Source organism: Dermacentor silvarum, chromosome 5, assembly GCF_013339745.2.
Source record: "Dermacentor silvarum isolate Dsil-2018 chromosome 5, BIME_Dsil_1.4, whole genome shotgun sequence".
Lineage (NCBI taxonomy): Eukaryota > Metazoa > Arthropoda > Arachnida > Ixodida > Ixodidae > Dermacentor > Dermacentor silvarum.
Genome location: NC_051158.1, coordinates 46,235,484 through 46,252,941, shown reverse-complemented (window position 1 = coordinate 46,252,941; position 17,458 = coordinate 46,235,484). Strand labels below are relative to the sequence as shown.

At 46.4% G+C, this 17,458-nt stretch overlaps 1 protein-coding gene across 1 annotated transcript in view; it reads right to left on the bottom strand.

Annotated features, from left to right (window-relative positions):
* The window catches only part of LOC119453350 (probable aconitate hydratase, mitochondrial), a 327,347-nt gene extending 310,095 nt beyond the window's left edge, over nt 1-17,252 (bottom strand). The window contains exon 1 of the mRNA XM_037715391.2: nt 17,242-17,252. The gene's annotated coding sequence lies outside the window, so the exon portion shown is untranslated. The remainder of the gene's footprint in view (nt 1-17,241) is intronic.
* Nucleotides 17,253-17,458: the final 206 nt, after the last annotated feature.

Here is a 17,458-nt window from a genome sequence, read left to right as displayed (position 1 = left end):
AGCAGGCAACATATAGGCAGAACCAGACAGAGTCGTTTCCCCACCCCTGATTACTAAACCGCATGTACCCGAGCCAGTAGGGCAAGAATTCCCCGTGTGTCACGAGCCAGGTACACTCCAACACATGATCGCTGAATGCAAATTTAGCAAACAACACCCACCACTCCTCACCAATCCTAACCCCAACTTGATCCCCCTACCTATCCAACCCCTTAGAGAGCGATGGAAGATCTTGCTGTCCAGCCCCGCCCTGAAAGACCAGCTTCGGCTCGTAACCAGGGGCCAGGCGGCGAGAACAGCATATGGATTATCGTGAAGTGGGAAGCACTTCCATTCGGCGCATGCGCGGAAAAGCTCACGAAATAAAGTTTTTTTCAGTCATTCATTCATTCTCCTTTTTCTTCATTTCTTGTTTCTCTCGGCGCTTCACGCGTTTCACGGGCCTCTCGCCTGTGGGTCCCTTCTCTGTTTCTTCGGCCGGCATCTTCGTCTTTATTTCACATTATCACACGTCTTGCCGATGACTCATGACAACTTATGTCCACTGCAGGACGAAGGCCTCTCCCTGCGATTTCCAGCTCCTAACATTACTCTTCTGGTATCTACAAATTAGTAAAAAATATTGAACGGCTATTCTGCTCTTTCCTCTTCTGCTATACTCTCTTACATCTAGTAAAATATCCAAAACCTTAACTCCGCTACTACTTACCACTCTCTACCAAGAAGTAAAAAGAGCTAAACGTTCACACTATTACTAACTTCCCTTCTCCTTATAATAATTAATGAATAATTATTTAATAATAGATATAAATTATTTATTAAATGTTTATTAAATACTTAATAAATAATTTAATTACAATAAATAATAATATTAATAAATATTTGATTACATTTCAAAATAATATATGTTAAATAACAAAACGATGTCCATTCTCCATTACTGCTACCGACTAAATTATTTCAAATCTATACTATAGAACTACTACTTTATACACCTTAATCTATTACTGTATTCTTGACTTTAGTGACGCTCTAAGCATGTCGAACGTTGGCCGCCCTTTTGCTTTAAAAAGCCCTGTGGTTCCTGGCAACCATCAACGGGTCCGACGAAGCTCGGTAGACTGTCTTGAATCCGAGGCCTCAAACGAGGTGTTCTACACTAACAGTGCGATCCATGACATAATTTCTAAAGTGAAGCTTCATTGGCGTCTTTTCAGAGGTTTGGCGCTCCTGGTCGTTTCCTTGGCGGATATGTTTGTAGATATATATAGAAAACCGAAGGTTGCTGAGATATCAACGGCGAATATCTCGGCAACCTTCGGTTTGCAGCTAACATTGTCCTATTCAGCAACAACGGGGATGAACTGCAACAAATGATTGAGGATCTTAACCGAGAAAGTGTAAGAGTGAGCTTGAAGATTATTATGCAGAAGACAAAGATAATGTTCAATTGCCTGACAAGGGAACAAGAATTCAGGATCGCCAGTCAGCCTCTAGAGTCTGTAAAGGAGTGCGTTTGTCCAGGTCAATTATTCACAGGAGACCCTGATCATGAGAAGAGAATTTACACAAGAATAAAATTGGGTTGGAATGCACACGGCAGGCATTGCCAAGTCCTGACCGGGAGCTTACCACTGTCGTTGAAAAGAAAAGTGTACAATCATTGCATTCTACCGGTGCTAACACATGGGGCTGAAACCTGGAGGTTAACAAAGAAACTCGAGATTAAGTTAAGGACCGCACAAAGAGCGATGGAACCAAAAATGTTAGGCCTAACGTTAAGAGAGAGGAGGAGAGCGGTGTCGGATCAGAGAGCAAACGGCGATAGCCGATATTCTAGCTGACATTAGGAGGAAAAAATGCAGTTGGGCAGGCCACGTAATGCGAAGGATGGATAAACGGTGGGCCATTAGAGTTACAGATTGGATACCAAGAAAAGGGGAGCGCAGTCGGGGACGGCAGAGAACTAGGTGAGGTGATGAAGTTAGGAAATTTGCAGGCGCAAGTTGGAATCAGCTGGCGCGAGACAGGGGTAATTGGAGATCACAGGGAGAGGCCTTCGTCCTGCAGTGGGCATGAATAGGCTGATGATGATGATGATGATGATGATGATGCTGAATTATGTAACAGAGTGGTTAATTGCCAATGTCGAACACTCCGCTTCTATGAAGACTGGTTGCGGGACCCGCACGCAGCATAGCTTAACGGCAATGAGCAATAAATGAAGCCGCCGTCTACTTTCTCGACTACGTCTGTTTTAGTGGAAACATCCATGTAATATCCTTGATTCACACAGTCTGTCGAAACATGGCCTGTGCATGAGGTCTATTTAACAACGAACACGTAGTATGAACTTCTACGCCGAAAGTCAACCAAGTTTCGTTTTCACAATACTGTACACGTGGCAGTGCAATTGTTCAATCCCCGTGGGAACCATCGCTGTGTCCCGCGGATTGCTCTACGATTTCACAATGCTTTCATAAAAAGGCACGTTGCAGTAGTCTTTACTATGCTTTTATGGTTCGACTCTGTTGTGCGCTTGCGGCGAAATATTTGCTTATAGCAGTAAACGTTAAACGTGCTCATTTGATTAGTCTCACATCACCCGACTTTCAGCTGATAAATAAATGTCGACCGCTCGTAGTATTTGCGTTTCTATATCTGATGCAATGATAGTTGCTATCATTCGCCACGGTAAAAATATTTGTGACATTGGAAACACTTTTATTGTGATAGCAATTATATGGACACCTCCACCAGATTTATGCCGTCGGCGTCGCCGTCGTCGTCGCCGTCGCCGTGAGGTTTCGTATAGATAAAATCTTCGGCGCGCGCCGTATGCCCGAGCGGAAGCGTGCGGGGACGCACGCTGTCACGGAGAGCGAACGCACTCAATCTTCCACGCGCAAGCAAGGAAGCGGGAAGCGAGCGCCGGAGGGAGCGGGGGGGGGGGGGGGGGGGGGCATTTCTACGCGGCCAACAACCGCGCTCGTCGCTCGCTCGCACCGTCTCTTATCTCCACACGGCTCTGACCTTTATGCGCTGTGCATTCGCCGCTCAGTTTCCGTTGAAGCGATAGACCGCACGTACCTTCGCCCGCTGCGGCGTATAGACGTCAGACTCTGGAGTTTTGCAAGATGCGTAGCGCCACCTGTCGGTGCGAAGAGGTAATAATTGAGTAGTGCAAAGTCCGACTCCCTTGCTAAGTTGCCTAAGCAGCTAGTGAGTGCGAAACAACGATTTAACTTAATTTTGGTTCATATTGCGAATGTTTTGCGCATTTAACAGCCAGAATGAGAGCTATGAATTTCTCCGCTAGTCGGACGTGCCGCCGAACTGCCGTAAAGTTCTTGTTGGCTCACTCCTTCTATGGCGATGGCGAGCACGACAGCAACCGCGACAGCTCCGCGCGCTACGAAGAAACGCCGCAATCGACGTTACTGTTGCGTTGTAAATTGCCATGAACGTGAAGGGCTGAATAACAACGTTCAGTTTTACCGATTTCCATCGCGGTCGTATGAAGGAGAAAGGAGAGTGCGCTAGATACGGGCCGTTCGCGTGTTGGGTAAGCGAATTACTCGCATTCTCCATAACACAGCCGCTCACATGAGAAAGTTTGATAATGTTGTTCTGCTGTAATTGTGTTGCGTAGCCCTGACGGGGGACTATGGCAACCAAGCGAAAACTGAGGAATCTGCAGCCGCCTCTTCGTTGGCAACAGAATAAACAAAGTTGTGAACCATTCTGCGTATGTGCCATCGATGTTTCTACCTGTTTACACACGTCCGCCTCCACTTTACTCAGCAAGTGGAACGGAGAGATTTGGCAGGTCAGTTTAACCAAACATTTTGGTTTCTTTATGAATTCAAAATCGTGTTCTAGGGCATTGTGGTATCGCGAGCTCATTTCTAGTTTCGGCTTTTTCGATACAACGAGCACGTTTCGCAATGCACTGAGCCCTCTTGACAGCGTTTTTCTTTTTTTTTTTGTAATCTGAGCAATAATGTTGCTGTGGGAGCACTGGATGAGTAATTGCGAAGTAACGCACGTGTTTAGAAAAAAAATGTCGCGTTTCTTTACATTAATTTGTGCGCGTGTGTTGTTTTAAGCGTCTGCTGGTTTGTTTTGCCTTCGGTTGTATCCCGCGAAAGCGGACATGCACGTATCTCCATTTGCAGTAAATACAAACGGAAGACAACCGAGAAGAAAACATTCGAAGATGCGCGATAACACGCTCGAACTTCCAGGAAGCGAGAGCTGAAGCGAGAACGCAACTGAAAAGGCGAAGGTCGCCAGGGCCATTCGCCCCTGATAAAGCGAGCTTTGTTCCACTGACCGTAATTAAGCTACATAGCTAACTGACTTAATCATATATGTACTTCATCGCTTTCACATTATGTACGTACCCAAATTTAACACATTTAGGCGCTAGAGAACGGACGTCGGAGTGCTTGACGTCGACGTCGTACGATGCTCGCTGTACTTTCGAGTTGCAGCGCGCCGAAATAACACCTGAAAGTTCTTTTACATTGTACACGTACTTCGCTCTGCTCCCTTTACGAAGCGTGGATGGGCGGAAGAAGCTTTCCAGGTCCTTGATATTTAAGAAACCGTGCCTCAACACAACCGAAAGAGGGGCCTCCACCATTGTGGCCTATGCAGCTTCGCTTGCGGACAGCTCTCTTTGCACTACTCAGTTTGCGCCAAGGCTGCGATGAGGGCGCTGGTGGCGGGTTTTTCTGCAGCGCCGCCTGGGCAGAGTCTTGAAGTCTATATGCGCTTGCTGCCAGCGTTTTGACAGTCGTTGTCTGCAGTCATTCAGTGTGATCTATTCATGTTTGTTTGTGCGCGCTCACACCACAGTTAGTAATAGTCGGGCCCACATTTTCCAACGCACGCTACACATGCAATGCTGCCCGGATCGGCAGTGCAGCGCTACAGGTGTGTCCCTTCGCACGCGCTGCCCACGGGCAGCGCTTCTCATCAACACCACCGTTTCACACGCGCCTTCTCGTGGTCATCGAGTCTCTCTTCATGTCGGTCTACTTACGCCGCAGCAAACCTGCTTGCTCATGTTTACTACAATTCATATTGCTACCAAAGCCGCTCACCTTACTTCGTATGACATTGCTGTGTTGCTATCGCATTCATTGCTTCGCCCGTAGGGCGAAACTGTGAAATTTTTTTTTCATCTGCGCAGCTACGAAATCGGAGTCGAATTGCAGTGGTTAGGGGGAAATTGGGAATAATCATTGGCGTAGAAATAAATTTTAAGGAAAGTAGGTATCGAGAAGAGTCAAATCAAGATTCCGGAAAGTCAAGGCGAAGAATCGCGTGGTGTGAGCCTTTCAATCGGCATCGCCATTGTGCCGTCTTTATTGTTGTCTTCTTGTCACCATCATCGTCATCACGGGACCTGCATCGTCGTGATTTCGTCGCCGAACCGTCCTCGTTGTCATCGGAGGACCAGATATGTTGGTAGGTGGCACTCAAGGCTTCTACATATATTTTGTTCGAATCACGTTCTGCAATTTCCTTTTGCTCTCTCCAGAAGCCTGCGCATGCCCTTCTCAAGTATACTGAAGTTCGAGTTATCCCAAAACCGCGTTTCGTTTATGGAGGACTGTGCATCTGCCAAAATATTTTGAAAGGATTATACGATATGTTCCAGCTGAAAAGCTCGCCATATCTGAAAGGAATAAAATAAGTCGCTAAGTTTCAAGTTTAATATACAGGGTGTGGAAAATTAAGCTTTATTGTTTTCTTAAAGCTAGCTAGGCACTGGGAGGCACGCGAAGACCACCTGTTCAAATAAGTTGTGGCCAGGGGGACACAAAGTGCGATGATAATTATCGCTGTCAGTAGCCCAGGTAACTAAAATTGAATAATTAACTTTTTGTTGACTGCAGTAAGTGGGTATGTTTGTATTGAAAAGTTAGAGACAGTTGTGTTTCTACACAGTATCAGTTGGAAGAATTCTTCTAGCGTGTCCTTGCTCTGAGATATCCGACTCCAAATTTTAATTGTCGTTCGCATGATTACGCATGCAAGAGAGTTAGGATCGGGGCAAAGCTTCTCCCTGATGTGACGCGGCTGTTGCGTGTGGCGTTTAGTCTGACACCGGGGCGGACGCATTGGCAAAGATAACTGTCCCCCGAAACTTCTGAATACGTCCAGTTCTGGTCGTGTTATGCGACCAGGCAGCGTCACTGTCTTCGTTTAGTGCCATTAAAATGCAGGAACAATGTGTTTAATAACTACTTTATTGCGCGTACATTAAGTGAATGAAAGAATCTTAACGCCAATGTCGTAGAGCAAGACAAATTCGATCTATTCCAGGATCTTCTTTGATGGTTGATTCCTTTGCGAATCATTTTATTTTATTTAGGTTTTAATGCTGAGCACAACTGTATAACATCATTGTTTGTACTGACATTGTTTCGTTTTCACATATTCTGTTCTTGCCTTCCTATACATGATCTGTACTACTCTGCTATGATCCCCTAGCGTTGGGATGATCGGTACTCGAAATAAAATAAATCAATAAGTAATATTCGGCACATCGATGAAGGATTCCTTTAATAACACAATGGGTAAGCCTGCACCAGTTTGCGAGCACCGCGCTATCCCCTCATTCACTCATTTGCGTGGAGATACCTTTAAAGGCATCGAAGCAACGGGCGCGGGCTCCCGCGCGACCGAGTTGCAGGGCGCGTTCAGTGCTGACACCGACTTCAGATGCACGACGTGCAGTTGCACGAGAGCTTTTGGGGCGTCTGAAAGTTCAGATGCAGTGGCAGAGTCGCTCGGGAAGGACAGCCCTCCTCCTCCTCCTCCTCTCCCGTCACTGTCTCCCACATCCGCCCTTTCCTAAGCGTGGCAGCCGCAGAGCTCTGGTGGTGGGAGAGGAGGGTGGCAGTCGCCTTCCACGCCAGTGCTCGCGTCACTGCAGACAACCCACGTACGACGAATCGCTTAAATTTATAGCCTGCTATACTATCGCTACAGTTGTGCAGGTCAACGTCTCTGTTTTTATTACGGAATTACGCAATGAAAGAAGGAACACTGCCCAAAATAACTTAACTGCAATAGATATGCGCCTTCAAGAGCATTATTCCTTTAATGAAGCGAATACCTTTCGGTAAGCATTCGGCTGTTCGTTTACACTGACAATCAACTTAGATTCTTTCAGCACAATATTTTTCTTTCACTCGACAGGCCCATGGAGACTTGAACACAACCTTAACATAGAATCCTGATTACGCCACTGTTCTCGGGCGATACTTGGTTCGTATCGACGGCCTCCAAGGGCTGTAAGCACTGGCAGCCGCCGTTGCAAACCGATTGTTATAGCGGAGCGCAAGCTCCGAGCGATCAATAAATCCATTTACTCCACGCAATAGCTGAACTTCATATAACAACACAGCCCTCGGCATCGTGGGATCGATGCAAGGCGGTCGGGCCAGATGAAGATAAATACAATAAGAAAATATGAAAGATAAAGCGCTGTTCCTGAGTAAAGGCGTAATTACAGAAGCTTTATTGCCGTCACCTCAAGGTCGCTACATCATTTCGCCATCATGCTATATCGACCGGACCTTTGTAAATTGATGTGGCGGGCAAATTTTATCACTTTTCGTCGGCTGGTAACCCTCTTCAAAGTGAGGAGTGTAAGTGTACTATACTAGTGGCTGCACTTAAGAGGGCTACCGGCATGACCCTAAACTTTTTGAGAGTTGATATAGAGGAAAAGTAACCGATATGGTACGTTAGTGTTTACCATGTTGTGATTCAGCGATGCAATCCCTCGCGTTGAACTGTGCCGCACTGCTTTCGGGGGACGTTTGTTTCCCACGTTCGATGATGACGACGATGATTTCTAATGGCATCCCTTTTGAAACAGGGCAGTGCCAATTAGTCACATATCCTGCTCTAGCTAATCCGGTTTTCCTACATTTACTCAGATGCAGTATTTTACCTGTAAATATTTTGTGTATTCATTCTCATCCCTAAAACCTCTACGTCTATATTGTAAAGTTACCTATGGCTTTAAGGACCTGGCCTCCATGTCTTCCCTGAATGTTTTACCAAGAAACGCAATACGCAAAACATCTCTTGCATATTGCATATCTTGTTTCGGGCAGTCGTGCGCGCGCCGCACTGCGACCGCAATTTTTTCTTGCGATAGCAATTATATGGACATTTAATTAGCATTTACGCACTTGACGTCGGCGTTGCCGTTATGTTCCAAATAAAGTCCAAGTGCGTTACCATCTGCGCCGCGCGCCGTATGCCGTGGATGAGAGTGAAAACGTGCAAGTGTGAGTCGAGGATGGTGGCTTGATCTCGCACGCGCAATGGAGGAAGGCGGGGAGGAAGCGCGCCGCGCCGTCTTCCATCGAGCGCAAGCCACCGGGCGAGAGAAGGGGCGTTCTACTCCGGCGGCGGCTTCGCAGAGCGTGGCTGAGCGGCAGCGCGGGCTTTATCTTAAAATCGATCTGCGATGGGTACATAGTCTAGGTGCGCGGAGGGCTGATAGCTTCGTGTTCGCCGTATTGTCGCCGCTTAGTTTGCGTTGAAGCGAGAGGCAGCACGAACTCAATTCGTTCGCTGCTGCTGGCGCTCTTCCTCAGGCCAGCGTTTTGACATCGAGTGTCCGCGGTCATCTGGTTAGATGTGTTCAAGTTTGCCTGTGCGCGCATAGCACCATGCTTGCTTATTTAGTTGGTAAGTGGATCTTCACAAATTTATATTGCCGACAAATCTACTTTCCTTCGTACAGCTGTCTAATAATTTGCTATATTCCAATCGATGCTTCACCTATTGGGAGAAACTGGTACTTGTCAATTGAAACGTAACACAGCACTGTCGCACTGACGTGGTTCAGACACAGTGTCGCTGCAAAATTTGTCCAGCGAGTCCTAACTCTGCCGTGGTCGACCCGCAGCTGATGCCGTGGACCGATTTCTGCAGACGCTGTGGGCCGGTATCGCGGGCCATTGGCCGTGCCGGCATGTGAAATATGGTTTAGTCCTGTGTGTGTAACGCTAGTTCGCTTACTTTCTTGCTCGATTACAGACCGTATTTCAATCGGTCTGTAATGTCAAATTAACTTTTCATTATTTTTGACCTACGGCGTTGGCTCAGACATCACCGTCCAGCCATTACAGCTTGGATGGCGGCCACACAGCGCGACGGATCTTAAGAGAAGGAAAATGACGAATGAAATGGATCGTTACAAAACATGGCCTTGCGGCAGTATCTGTGCTGCAATATACCACTTAGGCGTAACCACTTACGTGCGGGCTGCAGTGTACACTAATGAGAACTGTGGTGAGGAAACACCGAGTCTATAGTTTTCGAGCAATGACTACTAGTGACTTGCGTATTCGTTGAACTCATGGAAGGGTTTGTTTCCCCCAAATTCGGAGCCGCTGTTGCCTTTTGAATACAAATTTGGTGGTAACCTGTCATGTTGCTCAAAGGGGTGCGTTCTGTTAAGTGAGAGAGAGAGAGATTATGTAAAGAAAGGAAGAGAGGTGAACCAGAGGGAGTTGTGGCTGGCTACCCTGCACGGGGGAAAGGGCAGGAGGATAGAAAGAGGGAGAGGGAAGAGAAGCACAAAAAGAAAGCAAAACCCGAGGCACACAATCCCGTGGTCGCAGGTATGCAATCTCGTCAAAGTCTGTCATACAAGCCCGTAGATAATGGGAAGCGCAGATATAACGCCGAACTTGGGAAGCGCCGATATAGCCTACTGCGCGGAGTAAGCTGGCGCGTCGAAAGTCTTGAACCTACTACGCGCCTGACTGCTCTCTGGTCGCATACATAGTTCTCCGTAGAACTCTTTTTGATCTAATGCAGTATGGTGGCAAAAAACATTGATAGTGTAATTGACATATGGTTTGTTCCGTTTCAGGGCTTATGTGTGATGAGCAGCTTCAATAATGACACGCGTGTAGTCAACACACGCACAACCCTTCTTGTTGCGCCACCTGGAAGCAAGTTCTAGCGTTGGTTTGAGTTCTGACTGACCATAACTCTCCTTTCAACGGTACTTTTTTCGCTACCACTACCTTACGGGATGAACAACGCGCATGCGCTAACAAACTAGCTGACGGATTGGAATAATTTACGCAGTCAGGATGTTCATGGGATATCGGGGCTTGTAAGTTCGTGTGTGATGGGGGGGGGGGGGGGGGGGTCTACTTTGCGCAAATTTGGTTAGTTTTGTAGCTGGTTTTGCTTCTAAACTCTGTCTCCCTTACTGCTCGGCTACTTTGTGGCTAATTTTGATGGCGATGTCAGATATCACTCCCCAAAGACCGCACTTTTTACTTGAAATACTTACATTTAGTATACTAACTCTAGAGGAAAACAGGTGCGAGAAAATGGCAAATTTCGTTACGACTCATTTTAAGATGCTAAAAATATTCCAAATATTATGCAAGGACATACAATTAAACGTAGCACCTACGTATGGACAACCTGCGAAGTTCATTCGTATGGTTTTCAGAAATACCGGAAGATATTTTAAAAATTTTAATGTAGAAATTACGGTCGGTGAAAGGATGCGTTCGCAGGTGCCTGAACTAGATGGCGCCACCATCCTGAGGAAGGCTCGGAATCGGGCTGATTGCTAGTTTCGTAGGGATTCGCACCTCGTCGTCTGCGCCTGCGTGCTTGCACAGAGTAGCAAAATGGCGGCGCCCTCACGGTTGTCGACTTCAATGCATGGGCACCATGGGGAGCATTCCATCTAGAGTTGGTGATATTAACTCTATGCATGAATAGCCAAGTATTGCACTATGACAGTAAACCCCTTTACAAAATGTAAAAATGGTTTTCCGGCAGCACATTTTGTCATTGTCAATTGATCCCTAATATCCATCACCGTATAACTGCACAGTTTCTGTGTTTAATGATATAGAAAAGGTTGGCGTGGTAACCGGGACGGAATCAGGGTTATTATCCAATTGTGACATTAAAGTGCAAGGTGTTTCCTTGTTTGCATTACAGAACAATGTATTATTTGTCATTTCCGTTAATCTTTCCCTACATGTCCCGCTCTCTAGACGACTCCGTCCCACTATGAACAAGTCCCACAAAATGATCTTGCGCCAGTTTTATAGGAAATGCCAACCAAACAATCCTAGCTTGCCGAACCCACACTTCAACTTCATTTCAAGCGTGACTAGTGCGGCCATCAAGCGGGTCACTGCGCACTGTGACGATGTGCCCTTGCGAAGTTCTCGAGTAGCCACACAACTACTATACCTGTATTTCAGCATTCGGTGAGGTTATATTGTAACGCCTAGTTACCGCTCAGAGAGGTGTGTCGTATGCTGTCATATACTGTCAGGAAAGATGCAACGTAAGACTTATCTTAGTGCTACGAAACTGCGAATGGTAGGTGCAAGGACCCAGTTCTTACCAACAGTTAGGCAAACTGCTTCCGGCGGAAGAGAATCGTTGCTGACGTAATTCACAGGAACACTTTGCAATGATGCTTTCACTTGACTTGAATTGAACGTATTTCCAACAAGCGTGTTCACCTACAAGTTAGAGGCGTATGGAAGTAAAAGCCGCTAAAAACCCGCTTGACAAAGCTTCTCCTATTGCTTTTCTAAACTTCTTCCACGCTCGCATCCATTGCAGGCGGCCTGACGGGGCAGGCCGTACCTATTTTCTTATATCACATTGCATTGAAGCGGACGACTTGCTTCACGCATCTTGTGAAACAACTGTTTCCGCGTTGGCATTACGCCAACAATCACATGCACATATAAAAATATAAGAAGTCTACCACTTTTGCGTTAAAAAAAAGTTGCGCTTGGGTATCAACCACAAGCATGAAAATTTCATTCCCCCCCCCCCTCCCCCCCATATACGCGATTCTTTTGCTATTACTTCATGAGGTCACCGAAAGACTGTCCGTGGACTGAAAGCAGGGGACACTGACTTCATGGAGATAAAAGTGCATTATGATGCTGTTCTTCCTCGGCGCGCGGTTATTTACGAGCGTGCCTCGAGAAGGCAGTGTCCGGTAAGCCGATCTGTATGTGCAACCCTCCGACACAATCCCGGTCGTATCGGAGACCCGAGCAATAAATAGTCCGGGCTCTACACGAGCAGAGCACGGACAACGACGCAGGGCAAGCGTACGAGGAACCGCCATTTTGAGTCCAAGAAGCAGCTCTCTTATTTCAATTTTCGTATTATGTGCGGATACACCTTCTTCAAGGACACCATGGACGAGAGAAAAGCGAGAGCAGCTTGATGGGCCATGCTCTTCTACACTGAAAGCCATTAGCGATAGGTGGCGATGATGATGAAAGGTTAGAAAAAAAATAATGTCCCTACGAATATGTTATTGGTGTTTTGTGGCTAAAGCGCCCTTAGGCGTTGATGCAACACGCCTACGTCTCCTCCAACGACTACCAACGTACTGATCGCATACACAGCTGCAAAACAATGAAAGACCAAGAAGACACAAATACAACGCGCAAGACAAAGCACGTAAAATCGTCACCGAGTCAAATCAACGCGTACTCGTAATTGCAGCCTCCGCGATCAACTTCAGAAACCTAGCGGAGAAGTATGAACGCCACCTCTAGTGCTTCTTGATGCCAGAATGCTGGCATCGCTAAGACCACCGAAGCGTTCACTGTCGGTGCGCGTTAAATGCAGTACTTCTCTTTTCTGCTCGTAGGCGGCGGCACCGCCCCGAGCAAGAGCGCGGGTACACGGAGGAGTGTTAGATATATAAGGCGCGTCTGTGTACTCTCTGCAAATGTTTGTGGCGCAATGGGTTAAACGCTCGGCGAAACCGAACTATAGTTCTTTGCATTATGTTCTATGACGTAAACTATGCTACACAGAAAACAATGGGAAGATAAATAGATAGCCTATAGCAAAGCCTAGGGAGAAATAAACTCTAAAGACTAGCTAAGTGAAGTGAGGCATAGCACAGTAAGACAAAGAACTATAGTTCTTTGCAGAAAAATGGTGCTACTTTATTTTTATTTGATTGATATATATCTACGTTACAGAAATATTCGAGTTTGTTTGAGATGGTTGGTAATGTACGTATATATGTTAACGTCTGGGTAATGTTACTTCCGAGTCTGTCTACTTTCCAGTTTTCATGTTGTGCGTGCATAATATCGCGATTTTGTATTATAGGAACAACTTATTGTAGTGCAGTCTGTGTACGAACTCTTGATTCGCGAGTTCCTTTGTAGTGTTGCGCTGTTTCGACATTTATATTGTAATGCTGAGGTGTGTGCGTAAACTTATGCAACCTCGTTCTTCTGCATAAACTACGTGCGTAGGTGTATAAGATCATGCGTGTATGGCACTATATGTTCGGAGCCAAAGAGTAGCCAGCGCCATATTTGTGCGCGAACATCTTTTTATGACGCCATTAAAAATGTGGACAGAGTGCACTAGTGGTGCAAGGCTGGAGTCAACAGCAGAGCTTGTGATAACCTAGCTTCTTCCAGCTTTTATGTATCTTGACTAAAAATAAAATAAATTATGGGGTTTTACGTGCCAAAACCACGATCTGATTATGAGGCACGCCGTAGTAGGGGGACTCTGGAAATTTGGACCACCTGGGGTTCTTTACCGTGCACCTAAATCTAAGTACACGGTTGTTTTCGCATTTCGCCCCCATCGAAATGCGGCCGCCATGGCCGGGATTCGATCCCGCCACCTCGTGCTTAGCAGCCCAACGCCATAGCCACTAAGCAACCACGGCGGGTATATCTTGACTAAATTGAGTTAGGGTTGACTAAGTTGTTGCTAGGTATTGCTAAATTTTTGCTAAGATGTTGCGAGACGTTCTCGAAATTCAGGGTCCTCGGCTCGGCGACGTGTCTTCTCAGCAGCAACCTCGGCACGGTATTTCGGGTCGGCTCGTCGTTGTCGATCGCATTCTCGCCTGGCAGCACGGCGCGCTTCCTGATAAGTGACTTCTCTTTCGGGTGTCCGGATCATCTTTGCTCGCCCCATGTCAAGGCAACATGTGCATGGCACAGAGTCGACGAAAGTTCTGCCGCCTGTCGCGGTGGCTCCGGGCTTTATCTCCCCGGTGATGTCACGGTAAAGCTGCGCCTCCACACTTGCCGAGGCGTGGCTAGTCGGAACCTGCCGAGCCGCCGGCTGCAATCATGGACACTGCGTGCGTTCAGCGCGAACGCGGGGAAACGCGCACGGCGTCGGCAGCAGCTCTGCGAGTTGCCTGGTTGGTGCTGTTACAATTTCTTTCTCTCTCTGTCTATAGCTCTCATTTTCTCTTTCGCTCTCTCCGAGCATGTCGCGCGCCGCGCGCATGCTCTCCTTCCTTCGCCTTAACGTCCCATGTCAAGGAAACACGTGGACAGCACAGAGTCGACGAGATTTCTGCCGTCGTCCCGGAAGCACCGAGCTTTATGTCCCCGGTGACGTCACGGCCAAGCTGCGCCTCCACACTTGCCGGAGCGTGGCTGGAGAGAGAGGAGGCGAAGCACTCGCCGCTACGCGAGGTGGTTTCTAGGCAGCGCGCGCGGAAGTCATCGCCAGGAGCCGTTTCTTGTTCGCACTACGTGGCCTAACCAAGAGCTTAAACAGCTCCGCTGTTAGAAAAACAGGTAGGCTAGGTATGCATGCCTACAGTGCTCATTCTAATGGGATAGAAGATAGAGATTGGTACGGAATAGGTAAACTTGTAACAATCTTCTGAAACATAGAAGTGGGGCCGAAGAAAGTGAGTGCTACAAAGCACCGGCAGACTTTTCTTACAGCGCTGAAAGATAATTGTTGTGTTACAGCTCTACTTCATTGCTTAAGAGAAAATCCTGCAGTTTCAACTGGTCTTCGTGTTCCTGCAAAAACAGCACTGCAGATTTCTGCCAAGTTCCATTTTCGCATATTATCAGAGTAGAAGTCAAATTCAAAATTTATTTGAAGTCAATATTACACATTGTACACGATGGTAAGGACGTAGACAAAAAGCCCTAAAAATTCTTTTCACATCCATCTTTTCTATCATTTTGTATACGTCTACGACGTTTGAGCGATTTATCAACATTGCGTATGCTGGCATAACATATCACTCCCTCCCCCCCCCCCCCCCCCCAAAAAAAAAAAAAAAAAAAAGCAACAACATCACTAACAACAACACTTCTCCACACTGTCTTCTTGGCAAGCACTGCTGTGAGTATCAAAAGTGGATGTCATAATAAATATGCTTTTTCTCTCTGTACACAATATATATATATATATATATATATATATATATATATATATAATGTTATAATCACGTTGTTATGAAATAATATTCAATATTTTTGTCTCGAAGTTTGTGGCGTCCTAGATGGCGACGACGGATAGAGGAAGGTGGTCTTAGTGCCGGCTCTTTTTCAATATAGTAATGAAACAAATTGTGAAATAACCAGGAGCTGAATGAATTTCTAGAAGCTCACGCGGAAGCGCATTCAGCGCCACAGCAGGGTATGCTGCAGCAGGGAGAACGCAACTCACTTTGTCGAAAGCTCGCGAGGTGGCAGTGCTTCCCTGAGTATAGGCTGCCTTTTCTTTTTTCGCTCCGTAGAAGCTCCGGCGGGTAAAATTTACCATTGGATTGACTTGCCTTGTGTGTTACTGACGATCGGGCATAAATTGAGTAGTCACCAGGATACTTTAGAAGTTATTAACTTGTTTAAAAATCAATCAGCGGTTCCTAAGCATACGTTTAAACACTGATGAGCGAAGCTATCTTTGATGTCCACTAATTTGTCCTTCCCTTCTATACAGCTCAAGGCTTCTTGCTCAATTACCGCTGTGATTTCATTTGGTTCACCAAACTTCTTTCGTCACACTCGGTTGATTTTGTTGCCGTTTTCTTCACATCTTTGTAGCCGTCTTGTTTTTCACTGCGGTGCTGCTCAACGCTCCTCGGATTATTCACGCTCTGGTACAGGTTTGTTCCCTGTATTCTTGGTTTCACCCTCAACATTTGTTGCCACGACTTTTTTCACTGCTTAGCACTTATTCTACTTGTTTATTCGGGCACCCAAACAGCGGCACATACCTGTATAGTTGCTCATAGCCGGTGACCCAAGTTGTTCACTCGGAAACATATCCATAGGCCAATTCCTAGTTGCCACACGCAGTGGCTCAAGTTGTCTATTCGTAAAAACACCCAGTGGTACACGCCCAATTACACATACCTATTGCCCGTAGTAGTTTTTCGGAACATATCCAGTGGTACGTGCTCAGTTGCTCACATCCACTGATCCAAAATTCTCTACCGTGTGGTACAAGTTGTACTCTTTGTACGTCCTATAATTGTAAATAAACAGTGCTTTGAAACCCCATGAATAATTTAAGCTAACACTGTATAACTGGCAAGACATGAGCAGCCACCAGCCGGCAACCGCAAATTGAGGAGAAGAGGCGAACAAAGATTCGCCTTAAAAGCGCAGACTATAAGGCAGGTCACAGTAAATTGAAATACACAGGAAGAGCAGATAAGTGCAGACGCGGAAGCGCGAAATGTCGTTTTCTGCAGCAAAAGTGAGGCTATGCTCACAAAGATAGCAGAAACAATGACTAAACACAGATGGAAAGCAAGAGATAAAGGCGTAGCCTTGATTTTCGACGTTTTCGTGGAAGCCGAGCCAATGCATTTCGCGTCAATGCGAGGTGACGTTATGAAGCTGCTGCTGCGTAGTTCCGAGCCTAATTTTTCCCTTCACAGATCAGGTTTTTCTAGAACTCACCCCTGCTCTTTTTGCAACGAACCAGAAGCCATCTTTCTTTTTTCTTTCCTGCCGAAGAATCTCCTCCCTCCACGCAATCTCTTTCGTAAACACAACTAGCAATCTGTTCACCGGCATAAATCCTACATATTGGCTTCTGGTGCGCGCCCGTTGGGTACGAGCCCCAGGTCCACTATAGCCGGTCTACTTATGTTCATTGAAGCGTCCACAGGGTTATGCTCCTAGGGGTGCCCACGACTGTGGTGTAAATTAAAGATTTCTTAGCAAAATTTCGTCTTGCTTATTTTACACAATCTACCGTTTTTGATTGTTTTTTTCATAATTTATTTTTGTTGTGTGTAATTTTCACTACCTCCAGTGAGGGAAATCCCCACTCGTTGGTACGAGCCGTGTTTTGTGGCCACAGCCAAATTAACAAGGGGTTTTCGGTAGTCTCATGTCCAATGGCTTGACAAAGAGCAACGGTTGGGCCCACCGCAGTGAAGGCAAGCCAGAACTTCTTACCCCTGCCAAGTTGGTGCACCTGGGACAGTCATCATCATCATCATCATCAGCCTATTTTTATGTACACTGCTGGTTGAAGGCCTCTCTCAGCGACATCCATTACCCATGTCTTGCGCTAGCTGATTCTAAGTTGCGCCTGCAAATTTCCGAATTACATCACCCCATCTAATTCTCTGCCATCCTCGACT